Here is a 15,628-nt window from a genome sequence, read left to right on the forward strand (position 1 = left end):
AGAGTGGCAGGCATCAGAACACACCTTGCAGCATATGCGCTTTGCTAAGTTTTTTTTTTTTAACATTTTGGCGTAAAGAAAATAAATGAGTTCACCAAAATTGCGTTGGCAGCAATTTTAAAGTAATTAAATCGTACGCTTGGGATTAACATCGTTCTTCCTTCGCCCTTCTTCAATTACATAATGTAACATTTTAGGTTAGGTGTATTGTGTTTCTTTTTTATTTCGTTTTGCATTGTCATTCAGTTTCAGAGTTGACTTTTATTTTATATGCAAATTTAATCTGTTGGATATCATTTTGTTGGACACAAAAAAAAAAAAAAATCTGCTGCTCGTAATGTGTTCACCTTAAAGATGTGATTTGAGGTGTAATTTGTTGTAATTGAGTTTTAAAAGCGGGGAATGAATCTTTTTTTTTGCTTTAGTAATTTAATGTGTTTGTTTAGAAACAATAAACAAATAGTCCTTAAACAAGACGACAAAATCCAGACAATACACAAATTTAGCTCCGTTAATAAAATGTTTGACAAAAAGAGTTGTAAAGAATGAAATCTATTGTTAAGATGCAGATTAAACATACACATACCGAAATATATCCATAAGAATTAAGTTATGCAAAAATAGGCAATGTTGCCTAAAAGAGACTTAAAATGAAAGATGAGGTTAGTCAACCACTATTTTAACAAGTTAAAAAATATCAGTCGGATATGGCAACAGAATGATACCCTCAGCCTTTATCCGTTTATTCAAATATATTTAAACATGATTTATAATTATTCAAAATTTTGACCCTCTATCGGAGAGCTACCAATGGAGTGGAACAATATAGTCCATTTCGCTTATGGTATATAGTCATTGGAGGTGACAGCTTTGGATAATGTGTATATACTTTTTGAAAATGCTCAACTTGTTTGGGAAGTCACCAGAAAGAGTAGGTTAACATACTTCATATACACGATTTTGAAAGAAGATCGCTGATTTATTTCGCATGTATAAGGGTTACAATTATTGATAATGTTAGAAAGTGGGGAAGTCACCAGCGGGAGTAGGCCCATAAATTTCATATTCAGATCAAATTTCTTGTTAGTAAAGATATTGTAATATACAAGATTTGAAAAAAAAAAAAATCGTTGATTTATTTAGCAAGTTATGGGAGTTAAAATTATCCAAAAAGTTGACCATTCGTGGGGAGGTACCAGAAAGAGTGGACCGATATATTATATCTCTATAGTAGATCCTATTTAGTATTAGGTTGTTTCAAGTTGCATATTGTTTTTTATTCAAAATATTGATCCGTTGTTGGGGAGGTATCAGAAGGAATAGTTCGTTCCATCCATTCCTCATAACTGATCTTGAGTTGGTAAAAATATTGGGATGTTTGAAGATAATAGGACTCTTATTTCACATTTTGTATTAGTTATTATCATGCAAAATGTTAATGTATTACAAGGAGTGGGCCCATATATCCCATCTTATTCAAAATTTTGACCTTTGTGGAGGGGGTACCAGAAGGTGTGAGCCTGTACAGGGTGAGACAAAAAAACTTTTATTTTATTGAATGAAAGCAAAAAATGTCGGAAATAGCATCAAATTTTAGAATAAGTTTAGATTTGTTCGAATTATGGCCATCAAGCGGCCAATGAAACCGTCACACGCCACCCGAATGTTGCTCTGCGGTATTTGGCCCATTCCCGGCGAAGCGTTTGCTTGAGTTGATCGACACTTTGGTATTTTTAGTGCTAATCTTGCTTTCCAGAATACTCCAGACACAATAGTCCAACGAATTGGTAACCGGAGATTTTGGTGGCCATTGTGAGTTGGAAGTGAAGCGAGGAACCTCATTTTGTAACCATTCTTGGGTGGCGCGTGCCGAGTGCGATGGTGGAATGTCCAAGGTCTGCGGCCAAAATGTTTGTGTGCCCAAGCGAAACAACTTTTATGCTCTTTTGAGTCTATTTTCTTTCTGTTGCGGTGTAAGTTCTTGTACTTTTTGGAATTTCAATGACTTACCCCGAGCTCATTTTTCAATATTTGCCGAATGGAATATTGCGATATGTTCAGATCACGAGCCATTTTTGGGCCACTGCGACGCGGGTTTCGATCGAGTCGTTTCTTTACTTTTCGAACTATTTCTGCTGATGTTGCTGTTTTTTCCGTCCACTTCCCTGGTAGCGATGGTACGAGACACAAAAGATTTATTCATATTTAAATGCTGGAGTGCTCTAACGATAGTCACTTGTGGTTTTCCAGTCAAATATATATAAATCACACTATCACGCTTGAATTCCATCACGAATATCTTTTTTTTCACCAAAATGTTTTTGTACGCTTGTAAACAATATAATGAGCTGTCACAGGAATAATTTTAACAGCTGTCGGACGAGTGGTTTAAAAATGACAGCAGCTGAAGTGGTTGCGGTTTTTTCATCTCACCCTGTACAAGATTTGAAGATAGTCATTGGCTTAAATTATTCAAAAATTTGACCCTTCGTGGGGAGGCACCGAGAAAGAGAGGACCGATATATTATGTTTCCATAGTAGATCCCATGTAGTATTATGTTTTTTCAAATTGCCAAATGTTTGTTTATTCAAAATATTGATCCATTGTTGGGGAGGTTCCATCAATTCCTCATACCTGATCTTGTGTTGGTAGAAATATTGGGATGTGCAAAATTTGAAAACAATAGGAGTTATTAGCATGCAAAATGTTGACCCGTTGTGGCGGAGGTATTAAAAGGAGTGGGCCGATATATCCCATCTTATTCAAAATTTTGATCTTTGTAGAGGAGGTACAAGAAGGTGGGAGCCTGTATATTCCATTTTCACACTCTATCTTGTAATAGTTAAAATGTTGAAATGTGCGAAATTTAAAGAAAATCTGATGCATATGTCGTATTTAATGAACGTTTTAGACATTGCAAATTTTCACCCTTTGTGGGGAAAGTATTTAAAGGAGTGGTCCGATATATCATATCTCCACATCAGATCCTGTTTTGGTAGAAATATTGGGATGTGCGAAGTTTAAAAATAATCGGATGCTTATTTCGCATTTTAAAAGCATTTTGGTCATTCAACATTTTGAACCTTTGTGGGGGAGGTGTTACCGCTATACTCCATTGTGTGAAATTTGAAAATAATTTTCATTATATTTTGCATTTTATGAGCGTTTTAGATATTCCAAATTTAATCCCTTTGTGGGGAAGGTACCAGAAGGAGTGTACCGATATTTTCCATCTCCGAACTCGATCTAAGTTTGACAAAAATATTACGATGATTAGGTGAAAAGCTATACGAAAATGTGTACCATCTGCATAGAGAATTTTTATGTCATATGAGGTGATTCCCATTTCTAACATCAAATTCAAAATAAATTCTGTTCAGAAACATGGTTTTATTCAGAATACATGTGTAGACAGTTGTTAACATGGGAGCACTAACTGTGAACTAACTACGGACCAAGCATGTCATGCGAAAAACAATATTTATTTTGGGAAATTATTTGAAAATAGAAATTATTAATTTGTGGCTGTGTGGTAAGAGAAATATGAATACTTGAAATGTGCATAGAAATAAAATACGCTTATCTGAACTAACATGGAGGCTGTAGCATTTCAATCAATGGCGCAATATATATCGTGAGTTCGGGAGGAAAAATTGAGCAAAGAAAAATACATATGTGAGTAGCAAATTTTCTGTGTTGTTCTTGTGATATTGAAATAATTAAGAAAGATTAAGAGAAGTCTAACGTAAGCAGCCTGCCATTGTCGCATTGCAGACATTATTATTGCCGCAAAAGTCAATTTGTGGTTGACAAAAGTGAAATAAAATGGAGGTATCTTCTTAACAACATCTCTTACCTAAACGCTGGAATTTTGAGGCAATTATAATTGCTTATTTTAAATTTGAAGCTATAATGTCCAATAATAAGGGACAACGAAGCGAATTCATGTCAGCTGCGATGTTGCTATGGTCACCCTAATAGCTCGACTTTTCCAATCAAGTCTTTTGCCAGACACTGCACTTTCAAATTTCACAGAGCCAGTTTAAATACAAGAATAATGAATTGTAAAGAGCGCTAAAGGACTAATTCGTACTTTCACCTATAGTTTAGCTCCTCACTTCTAGTTCATTTCTTTACCTATACCTTTTCAGATGTTACTTGAAGCATTTTAATTGTAATTCGTGTAATTTCCTTTGTAATTCGAAAATACCCCTTGTAGCTCGAAACATTTCGATTGTGATTTGAGTATTTCATTTGAAATTCGAAATATTTAATTTGTATCCATTTGTAATTCGAATTATTTCTCTTGTAATTCGAATCATTTTATTTGTAATTCGAAAAAGGAAGAATCAATCCAATGCAAAAACTGTTTGCGATTAAATAATTCGAAATTAAAATGGAATTTCCAAATATAAAATTCGAGAATTCCGAATTACAGTTATAATGTTACGAATAACAAATGGAAATCTCAACCTACTGAAATAGTACGAATTACAAACGGGATTATCGAATTTCAATATATAAAAACCGTTAAAAACACGACGACGTGGACCTGCATAGGCAACTTTTATCATAATATTCAAATGCGAATCTTTGGGAGGTACCATTATACGGGGCTATACTAAAACGTGGACCTGCACAGACAATTTTCTGTCATAGATTGTAGTATCAATGACGAACTTCAAACAATTCCGGTGAATAATGTGGCTAAATTATCAATATACCGTTATATGGGGCTATACGAAGACGTGGACCTACATGGCCCATTTTCAATACCCAAAGTCCTGCAGACATAATACACATTTGAGTAAAATTTTATCAACCTACTTCATTTCAGACTGGCGGACATTGATAAATCGACATAGAATTTTATGCTGATCAATAATATATATACTTTGTGGGGTTTAAAATGTATATTTCGAGGTGTTACAAACGGAATGACAATTTAATAAACCCTCCATACTATGGTGGAGGGTATACAAATACCGAATAAAGGAGGTGCCGTTAAACGTGCATGCATATACCTGCATAGACAATTTTCCGTCATAGGTTGTAGTACTCAGTACGACCTTCAAACTTTAAATACGAAAATGTCGCTAGAATCATCAAAATACCCAATATCGTGGACCTATGCAAACTATTCTTTTCCGGGGGGTGAAGTACTCATCCTCTGTGGATTTTCACACAATCCTTCGTCTGTGGATTTTCAGATAATTCCATTGAAAATGTGGCTAAATTAAGGAAAGTATCGAATATCGGGAGGCACCGTTATATGGGGGATATACGATATCGTGGACCTGTATAGTCAATTCTCTTCCGAGGGCCAAAAAACTCTGGAGTAATTCCTTTTGTGAATATTCAGACAATTTTATTGAGAATTTTGGCTATAATCAACGAAATACCGAATATCGGGGGTACCGTCATATGGGAGCGATAGTGGACCGTGCGAATGTCAATTTCCTGATCTGATCTGTGCAAAATTGAAGCTTTCTATCTTAATTTGTTTTGACTCTAGCTTGATTACAACAGACGGACAACTTTGTTAGGTCTAAAATTATTATTTCGTCATACTATTTATGGTGGAGTGTATAAAAATTGGCGACAATATAACGCCAGGTATTCAGTGTTCTCATAAGTTTAGTCACATTTTCAATGAAAGTACTTCAAATTTAGTATTTGATGTTCGTAATAGATGCCAACCACTGATGCAGATACCGTCTACATGCATCCTCGTTTTCCTATGTCCCCTATATATTTGTGTCTGTTGATATTCGGAATTTTGATATGAGCCACATTTCATAATGGAATTGTTTATACTTGTTTCATATTTTACGAGTGTTATTATTTAAAGGTATGATGCTATCCGGGGGTGGTACCGAAAAGTCCGAAATTCAACCTAATTCTGTGGGTGGAGGAAATATTGAGACGTACGAACTTTGTCGTTGTACAATTTTAAATTATTTGAGAGTTGAGTAACCATTCAAAAACTTATCCTACTTTCACACCAGATCTAGAGAGGTTAGAAATATTGGGATATGCGTAATTTAAATATAATCGTCATGGTATTTCTCATTTTATAAGATTTATGATAATTCGAATTTTTGACAATATTGATATACTATATTTGACATAGACCTGATAAAAATATGGGGCTATATCATTTGAACAACAGAGCGTACTCACTTTGCTCTCTGAGAGATATGCAATTTATAAAATATTTTCAATTTTGACCATCCAAGGTTAAGGTCCGATATTACCCATCTTCGAACTTAATTTGGATCGAATCGGATACTTTGACATATCGAATCGGATGCAGACATTTTTGTCGTATAAAATGATATATATCATTCATAGCCCTACGGTTGAGGTCCTCCTCTTATATACATGACATCATGGTATACTTTTCTAACTGTAACATTTGTCGACTGAGATTGTACAGACTTTGCCTGAACTTATTTAATTATTCCCATCTACAGGCATTTCCACCTCATGTATAAATCAGTACAATATTAATTAATGTACCCACCCTAATGTTCATTTATAAGATATCTAATAATTGCTCATTGTCAAATGAGCCAAAACAATTGTACAGACAGGGTACTAAGGGACATACTCGATGAACGTTATCCCAACATCTTAAGGTGTACCACAACGATCGACAACATCACAAAATCGGTAGCAAACCAACGAAGGCGGGAAACAATATTTTAAGGAAAACGAACAAAATATTGAAATATTTTGAGAAAATATAGAAAAAAAAAAAACAATTTGTAGAACGACGCGTCATCGGCAACGAATCCTATGCACGAGGATGCACTTTTGTGGGATGGCTAGATAGATGGATGTATGGATAGACGACGGGTAGGTTGTTTTTTGTTGGCTACCAACAAACCAAGTGTTGAATATAGCCGTCCAACATAAGTTCACTCTTCACGCTCGATGCACTTGAATGAATGAACGCTTCGACGAATTTCTGATTTGTGACTGCATATGCGTGAACAGGAATAGATTTTCGGGAAGAATAGCATCGGTGCTCCGCAGAGATGTGCAGCAGCGGCATCAGCTTCATTCACAACCGCATTGCATCCCGGTGTTTTTTTCCGGGCCATGCAGCACGTGGTACAATGGGCGAATGTGTGTGTGTGTGTCGCGGTGTGGAAAACCGAACGCTGCAAATGTTGTTGTTGGCATCCTACAATGCTAGAACATTAATTTTCACGTGAAAATTATTCAATAAAAACCATAAATACGATGTTTGTATTTATTTTTGATGTTGTTGTTTCAAATATTTTTGGTACAAGAAAAAAAAAGAAGAATAATGCAGGAGAAAGGGTAACTAATGTGATATACAATGATATGTTGCGGAATTTTCTAGCCTCCTGTCTCCGTTCCGCTATCCATTGTTTCAGAATGCCTATATAAGTTTTTATTTTTGGGGTTAATCTCATTTCGTAGGACCCTAATAAAAGGTGATGAAATTAATGTTGTTCTTAAAAGATTTGATAATAGGCATGTATCTTTGAAAACTTTTTTTTTTAATTGCATATAAAACTAGAGACCTAAAAGTCCATTTGGGTCCAAATTTCTTTCTCTAAAATTAGTTACTATAGAGTCCAAGATCATTGGAAGAACTACCATGTATTCTTAGTTGTATTGATCACGTTTCATACAAATCCACGACTTTCGAGCCTAAGTTCCATGAAACCTCTTTATGAATAATTCACGGAGTTTAAGCTCCATCGAGACATTTTCATTAGTTTACTCCTTCTTTGAATATTTAAAAAATATGCAAAATATTTTTTAAAATCTACGACTTTGAATAATTTTTAAAAAATCCACGGATGGAAAGTTTTTTGAAAATCCTGTTAAAATTCTACGACTATTAAAAATAATTTTATCCACTAGTTTGAAGCCAAGTACCTTGAAATTTTTTCCATGGAGCTCCTTAAAAATATTTTCATTTATAAAACCACTTCGATGGAGCTCCTTAAAAATATTTTCATTTAAAAAACCACGTCCATGGAGCTCCTTAAAAATATTTTCATTTAAAAATCATCGTCTATGGAGCTCCTTAAAAATATTTTCATTTAAAAAACCACGTCCATGGGCTCCTCAAAAATATTTTCACTTAAAAACCCACGTCCATGGAGCTTCTTAATAATATTTAAAAAAACCACGCCTGTGGAGTTTCTTGAAAATATTTTTTAGAAAAAATGCATACAGATTACGCGTCCCATTAGCTTAGATTTTTTTTAATCCGTATTAATGGAGTCCCTTGAAAATATCTCAAAAAAGGCTATGGAGTTCCTTAATATTTTAATCCAGGTCTATAGAGTTCTTTTACCCTTTTGAGTACATATGTTTCTAATCCCTCCATATGGAGCTTTTTAAAAAAATTGATTATATGTAAAATCGCACATATGAAAAAAAATTCTTAAAAATTCTTATACTTTGGAGCTATTTTAAACAAGTAAAGAAAGGTCAAAAGTCGGGCGGGCCAATTTCCCTACACCATTAATTCCCAATTTATAAATGTTCTAAAGACAAAGAAAAGGTTCATAAAGACTTAAAGAAAGTTCATAGATAAAATTTGGCAGAGGTATTTCGAAGCAGTATCTGATGTCTGGTAAGAAATATGATCGAATCGAATCTAGGCTGAATTCGTCCATGTGTCCCAAAATGCACTCCATTTGAGTAAATATTAAAAATTTGGTGCACAAAAACCTGAAATCGGAGAAAGATATTTATAGGAGCTATATGCCAATCTGAACCGACCTACATAAAATTTGGGATCTATCAAATATACAGGGTGTGATGAAAAAAATGCAACCAACTGCAGACTGATGTCATTTCTAAGCCACTCGTCCGAAAGCTGTTTAAATTATTCCAGTGACAGCCCATTATATTGTTTACAAGCGTACAAAAGCATTTTGGTGAGCATTTTCCAGAAAAAAGTTATTCGTGATGAAATTCAAGCGTGATAGTGTGATTTCTTTATATTTGGCTGGAAAAACGCAAGTGGCAAGCGTTAAAACACTCCAGCATTTAAATGAGAATAAATATTTTGTGTCCCGTACCATCGCTCGTTACCGTGATACTGGTAGCGTATCCCGACGTCAATTGAAATTCCAAAAAGTGTAAGAACTTACACCGCAAAAGAAAGAAAATAAACTCAAACGACCTTAAAATTTGCTTCGCTTCGCCGAAAGTGGTGAACTGCCGAATTTTGTTTTCCCCGATGAGAAAACATTCGTTGTTTAGTCGCTCTCCGCTCGTATTAATTGACCGTGGCGTCAGAATAAATGCCAAATCGCGAAAATATTCTGGAGGGTGTATTAAAGTCTTGGGCACGCAAACATTTTTTCCGCAAACCTTGGACATTCCAACAGGACTCAGCACAATTACCCTCAGCACGCGCCACCCAAGAATGGTTACAAAATGAGGTTCTTCGCTTCATTCCAGCGCACAATGGTCATCAAAATCTCCGGATACCAATTCGTGGGACGGGCAGCGTGTGACGGTTTCATTGGCCGTTTGAAGACCATAATTCGTGCCAAGGGTGACCAATTCGCACAAATCTAAACGTATTCTAAAAGTTAATGCTATTTCCGACATTTTTGCTTTCATTCAATAAAATTTAAACAATATATATAAAAATTAAGGCGTTTGAATTTGTTGCAATTTTTTTTTATCTCACCCTCTTATTCCTACTAAGTTATCTTAATAAATTTCTGTAAAATTTATTTTATTTATTGTTTATATTCCTAAATATTTAAAAAAAATCTTAAAAACCCCAACATTTAAAATTAAGGCTCCATTAAAATCCACACTTATGTATGCCTAGTTCTTTGAAAAATGTCGCAACAAATCCACCATTAAGATTTAAATTTTAATGAAAAAATGGCTTTAACCTCCATAGAAAGTGTTCACACAACCTTTGTGTATTTTACAGCATTTTCGGTTTAAATTTCTTTTGGAAAAGATAATTGGAATCCTAATTTCTTTGATATCTCTATTTCCCTATCCGGCTGAATTCGATAAGTGCCGTAAGAATTTTTTTTTGTCCATAGCTTTTCTTTGAAGTTAAATTTAATGTTCACAAAGAACCGAAGGAGCATACGAGAATTGGCAAAAAACAACAATCTCAGACATGTTTGTGTGTTCTATAACAAAACAGTCGTCACTCCTTTCGAGCATATCGAAACGTGTGCATTTGGAAATTAAAATAAAAGAACAGCAACACCTTTAAGACTTCAAATGGTAAAGATTTGTACTTTTTTCTTTGTTTTTGGAAAAAAAGTGTTAATGGCAGACGGTGGTAAGACTTCAAGTTCATTTTTATGGATTCGCGCAAACATTACAACAAATGCAAATGTTCCATAACGGTTGTGGTGTTATGGTGAAAATTGATTTAACCGCATCTTTTGCAGGGGGATTTGTGTTAGGCGAAAAGAGTATTCCTTTTGATTTAAGGATGTTTGTTTACTAAAAAATAAAAAGAAAGAAAATTGTATTGAAAGCTTTTCTTAGATATGTGTACATATAATTACAGTTAGATAATTTTGTCTTTACTTTTCGGAGGAAGAGAGTGTGTTATTTTGTTACTAATCGGCTTAGCACAATTAATATAGATTGTCGCCCTTGAAATAGCTGTTAAAAGTCACATCTATGGAAAGCCGTATAAAACGTTTTAGCCGCAATTTTCAACCGAACTGGGCGAAATTCAGTTTAATTTCATTAATTTTCGCCTACGATAACCAGTCAATATCGACCCATATTTTGACATATGATCCTCATTCGATACCTGCCGAGTTAAGTTTTTGTGAAGGCCCTACCCACATTATCCAGACAAAATGGTCGTACTTTGAAATTAATAATTCTTAAAGGGTAGAACTTAATATGTAAAAATTAACAAGTAAAAAGCTGTAAGTTCGGCCTGGCCGAACTTTGAATACCCTTCACCATTTGGAACGAATTTGGCAATTAAAAAAAAAAATAAATAAAATTCGTTAAAAATTCTGTTAAAATCTTAAAAATTCCGAATGTAGCCGATATTTTAGGGTATATACGACGACGTGGACCTGCATAGGCAACTTTTGTCATAAGCCATTACAATATTCAAATGCGAATATAGGGAGGTACCATTATATGGGTGCTATACGAAGACGTGGACCTGCACAGACAATTTTCTGTCTTAGGCTGTAATATCCATAACGAACTTCAAATACCAAATTTGAAACAGTTCCGGTAAATAATGTCGCTAAAATCATCAAAATACCGAATATCAAAAAGTACAGTTATATGGGGGCTATACTAAGACGTGGACCTGCACAGACAATTTTCTGTCTTAGGCTGTAATATCCATTACGAACTTCAAATACTTAATTTGAAACAATTCCGATGAATAATGTCGCTAAGATTACTAAAATACCGAAAATAGGGAGGTACCTGTCCTGCAGACATAATATACATATGAGTACAATTCTGTCAACCTACTTCATTTCGTTCGGAAGCTCGACATAGAATCTTATGCTGATCATGCTTTGGTGTTGTGGTGTCTAAAAAACGAGTTGTTACAAACGGAATGACAAATTTAATATACCCTCCATACTATGGTGGAGGGTATAATAAACATGGATGTTTTGGAAAGGCGCCCATTTGAGGGCATTTGAAAATTTCAAAATTCTTTCTCTATTCCAACACCCAAGAGCACATTTTGTTGATTTTGCACATTTTGTATCGTAACCATAGCCACAAACAGTGACATCCATATGCAATTTTGAGATTTCAGGTCTAGCCCTTCGCCCAATACCAAATTTAGTACTATTTACTACTTTTCGTACAATTATGGTACACATTTCAAAAACCACTTCTCAATTTAAGATTCCAACAGAGACTTCAATATTGAATTTCAAGACTCCAGATCTATATATTCACACAATACCAAATTTAGTAACATTTAGTAATTTTCGTATAATTTTAGTACTTTCCTGGAAAACCGTTTCATATCTCAATCCTAGACACCATAACTGTTGGTGTCAATATAAAATGTCACGGTTTCAGCTCTATCTCTTAACCCAGTATCAAATTCAATTAAGTATTCTTCGAACAACAAATCTTAAACATATATACCAACAGATCCCTCAACAATAACATTTCGGGATTCCAGAGCTATCCCTTCACACAATATCCAATTTAGTACCACTTAGTACTTTTCGAACAATTATAGTACACATTTCCAATATCAATTCTATATCTAAACCACCTAGTACTTAGTACCTCTTAGTACCATTATAGCACACATTTCCAATACCAACTCCATATCATAACCACAGACATAACCAACAGTGACATCTATATCAAATTAAGTACCATTTAGTACAGTTGGCACATTAAGTACACATTTCCAAAGCCACCTTAATACATTAAACTTACATTGCAAAATTGATTCTCATACAAAATTTAAAGTTTTTACCGCACCATGTATTCAAGTTTTAGTACAGCTTAGTACTTTTAGAGACTTTTACTACGAATTACCAAAAAACACTGCCTTGTCACGCAACAATACTGGCCCTCGTGCAAAATTGCAAGATTCTAGCTTCAGCCGTTTCATCTTGGCATTGATTCTAGTCAGTCATTAGTCAGTCTGTTATTTCACTACTTTGTTATATATCGATTGTATATCAGCAGGTACTGTTATTTGGAGCTATACTAAACAGTGAACATATTCTGATTATTTTCTACGAGTAGAGACAGTATATCCTAAGAACTTGAAATGTCAGATTACAACATTTTTCGTTGCTGTGCAAAATTTGAAAACTATTCATGGATTCGATCTTGATTTCAACAAACAGACTCATAGACTCCAAGGACAGTATTCATACTATTCTGATCCCCTTTCTAGATCGTTTTGACCCATTTTTAAATGCTTGAAAGGGATAGCTCTGATACCCTAAGGCGGTTTGGATCTTTCCCATGGCAACACCAAAAATGATTCCTTCAAAGTCTATGTTACAAGTGAAATTTATCGGCATGAAAGCCAAATACTTATTTTCCACTGATGTTTTGGGAACGATGTGTATGGCCAGGGCAGACTGAGTGCTTCAGAGACACTCGACTTGCAGTACATCCAGGTATTTCAATATTACAACTGAGAATAAGCTTTGAATGATATAGTCATTCGAATTTAATTTGTACCATCACCAATCAAACCTGTAAAGAAAGGTCAAAAGTCGGGCGAGACGGCTATACAGGGTGAGATAAAAAACCTGCAACAGAGTCAAACGCCAAAAATTTGTACATTCTTTTTAATTTTATTGAGTGAAAGCAAAAAATGTCGGGAATAGCATCAAATTTTAGAAAAAGTTTAGATTTGTTCGAATTGGTCACCTTTCGTACAAATTATGTCCTTCAAACGGCCAATGAAACCGTCACACTCTGCCCGAATGTTACTATGTGGTATTCCCGGTGAAGCGCTTGCTTGAGGTGATCGACAATTTCTTATTTTTTAGTGCCAACCTTGATTTCCAAAATACTCCTGACACAATAGTCCAATGGGTTGGTATCCGGAGATTTTGGTTGCCATTGTGCGCTGGAAATGAAGCGAGGAACCTCAATTTGTAACCATTCTTGGGTGGCGCGTGCTAAGTGCGATAGTGCTGAGTCCTCTTGGTATAAGGTCTGCGGCCACTTTGCGTGTTCTATTAAGACTTGGACATTTGGCATTTATTCCGATGCCACGGTCGATTAATACGAGCGGAGAGCGACCATCGGTTGGGCCGTCCCACACCATCACCATGGCCGGCGCTTGAGTTCTGGTGGCCAACCGAAGGTGCACATTTTCAGCTGACCTCAAGTAATTACGATCATATTGTTTGTTTTCTCAACGAATCAACTCTTTAGCACTTTTGAGTATATTTTCCTTTTGCTGCGGTGTAAGTTCTTGCACTTTTTGAAATTTCAATGGCTTTACCCCGATCCCATTTTTCAATATTTGCCGAATGGAATATTGCGATATGTTCAGCTCACGAGCCATTTTTCGGCCACTGCGACGCGGGTTTCGATGAAGTCACTTCTTTACTTTTCGAACCATTTCTGCTGATGTTTCTGTTTTCTTCCGTCCACTTTCTTGACGTCGGGCTATGCTACTAGTATCACGGTCACGAGACACAAAAGATTTATTCACATTTAAATGCTGGAGTGCTCTAACGATAGCAACTTGTGTTTTTCCAGCTAAATATAAAGAAATCACGCTTGAATTTCATCATGAATATCTTTTTTTCTGGAAAATTCTCGCCAAAATGCTTTCGTAAGCTTGTAAACAATATAATAAGCTGTCACTGGAATAATTTTAACAGCTGTCGGACGAGTGGCTTAGAAATGACAGCAGTCTGAAGTTGGTTGCAGTTTTTTCTTCTCACCCTGTTTAGGCAATTATTGAGTTAAAAAGGTCATTAACCCGGTACAATTCTTCCTAATATTTTGAACTTCCTTTAATGAATGAATGAATTGGTTACATAGAGCCTCTCATAGATATGATAGAGCCAAACTTTGAGAAATATTTTCTAGAGAGGGTGTTGTGTACATTATTACAGTACCGAAAACATAGACGCTACAAATGGCAATAACTATATCATTATGACCCCATATGTCATCTTAGTGTTGCAACCCAAAAGAAAAGAACATTCATCATTTTCATCATGAGATGAGAGGGAGGAGTTAGAGACAGGGATAAAGTTGTTACAACTGACTGCTTTGTTCAATTTCGCCCTAATGACACATTTTAAACAAGTTATTTTACTCGATTACAACAATTGCCCATATAATTACACTAGCATCTTCAACAATAACACTTAGCGTGTATATGTGTATGTACGCGTTTGTGCGTAACTGAGTGAGGGTCAGTAGAATGGTTGATGGTGGTGGTGCAGCAATCTGGGCAATATTTGAAAACAAAAAATCCCTTTTCCAATTGGCATATCGACCAGGAATAATGAAAACATTACACATACCCCCGCTTGGCCACAGGAGGCCTGTTTTGTTTTTTTGTCTTTTTCTCCCGGATCGAAACAGTTGGCCCAAATTGCTTGATAGACAACAAAAAGGGTAAAAAGGCACTGACTCGTCCTTTATTTCCAATTTATTGTCAATATCATTGTACTTACACGCCACTAAGTAATGAAAACAACAACGGCTTCGGTTAAAATGCTACCTTTTATTTTTATGGCTCCATTGGGAGTGAAAACCGAGATTCGCAAGCAGAACGACAGGACAATTGAATGTGCAATTGAAAGGGGTGGCTGAAAACACACACACAAACATATGAACTCTAAGTAAGGTTATGTTGTAAGGGCTGTGACTGATTCATTCACCTATGCCCTTAAAGGCATTCTCGAGTTTGTTCCCCAACACAAGTGCTTTTTTATAGGAAGAACATAGTTTAACTCCTGGTACATGGTACATGCCAGCGTTCATATATCTTCCCAAGTCCTTGCTGACTAATGGGATGTGATTCAGTTTTGATTGTTTGAAGAAAAAAAAAAAAAACGAAATCACAAAAGCAAATCAAATTAAATAAAAATAATGAACTTCGACAATCAGAACCAAAAGACATCTGTTATTTTGGTG

At 35.3% G+C, this 15,628-nt stretch overlaps 1 protein-coding gene across 1 annotated transcript in view; it reads left to right on the top strand.

The window, feature by feature from the left end:
- The first annotated feature begins 3,505 nt into the window (after positions 1–3,505).
- The window catches only part of LOC101901783 (paired box pox-meso protein), a 176,043-nt gene continuing 163,920 nt past the window's right edge, over positions 3,506–15,628 (top strand). Inside the window, exon 1 of the mRNA XM_059127156.1 lies at positions 3,506–3,676. The gene's annotated coding sequence lies outside the window, so the exon portion shown is untranslated. The remainder of the gene's footprint in view (positions 3,677–15,628) is intronic.

The sequence above is a fragment of the Musca domestica genome, unplaced genomic scaffold (assembly GCF_030504385.1).
Source record: "Musca domestica strain aabys unplaced genomic scaffold, Musca_domestica.polishedcontigs.V.1.1 42, whole genome shotgun sequence".
In the NCBI taxonomy this organism is placed as follows: domain Eukaryota; kingdom Metazoa; phylum Arthropoda; class Insecta; order Diptera; family Muscidae; genus Musca; species Musca domestica.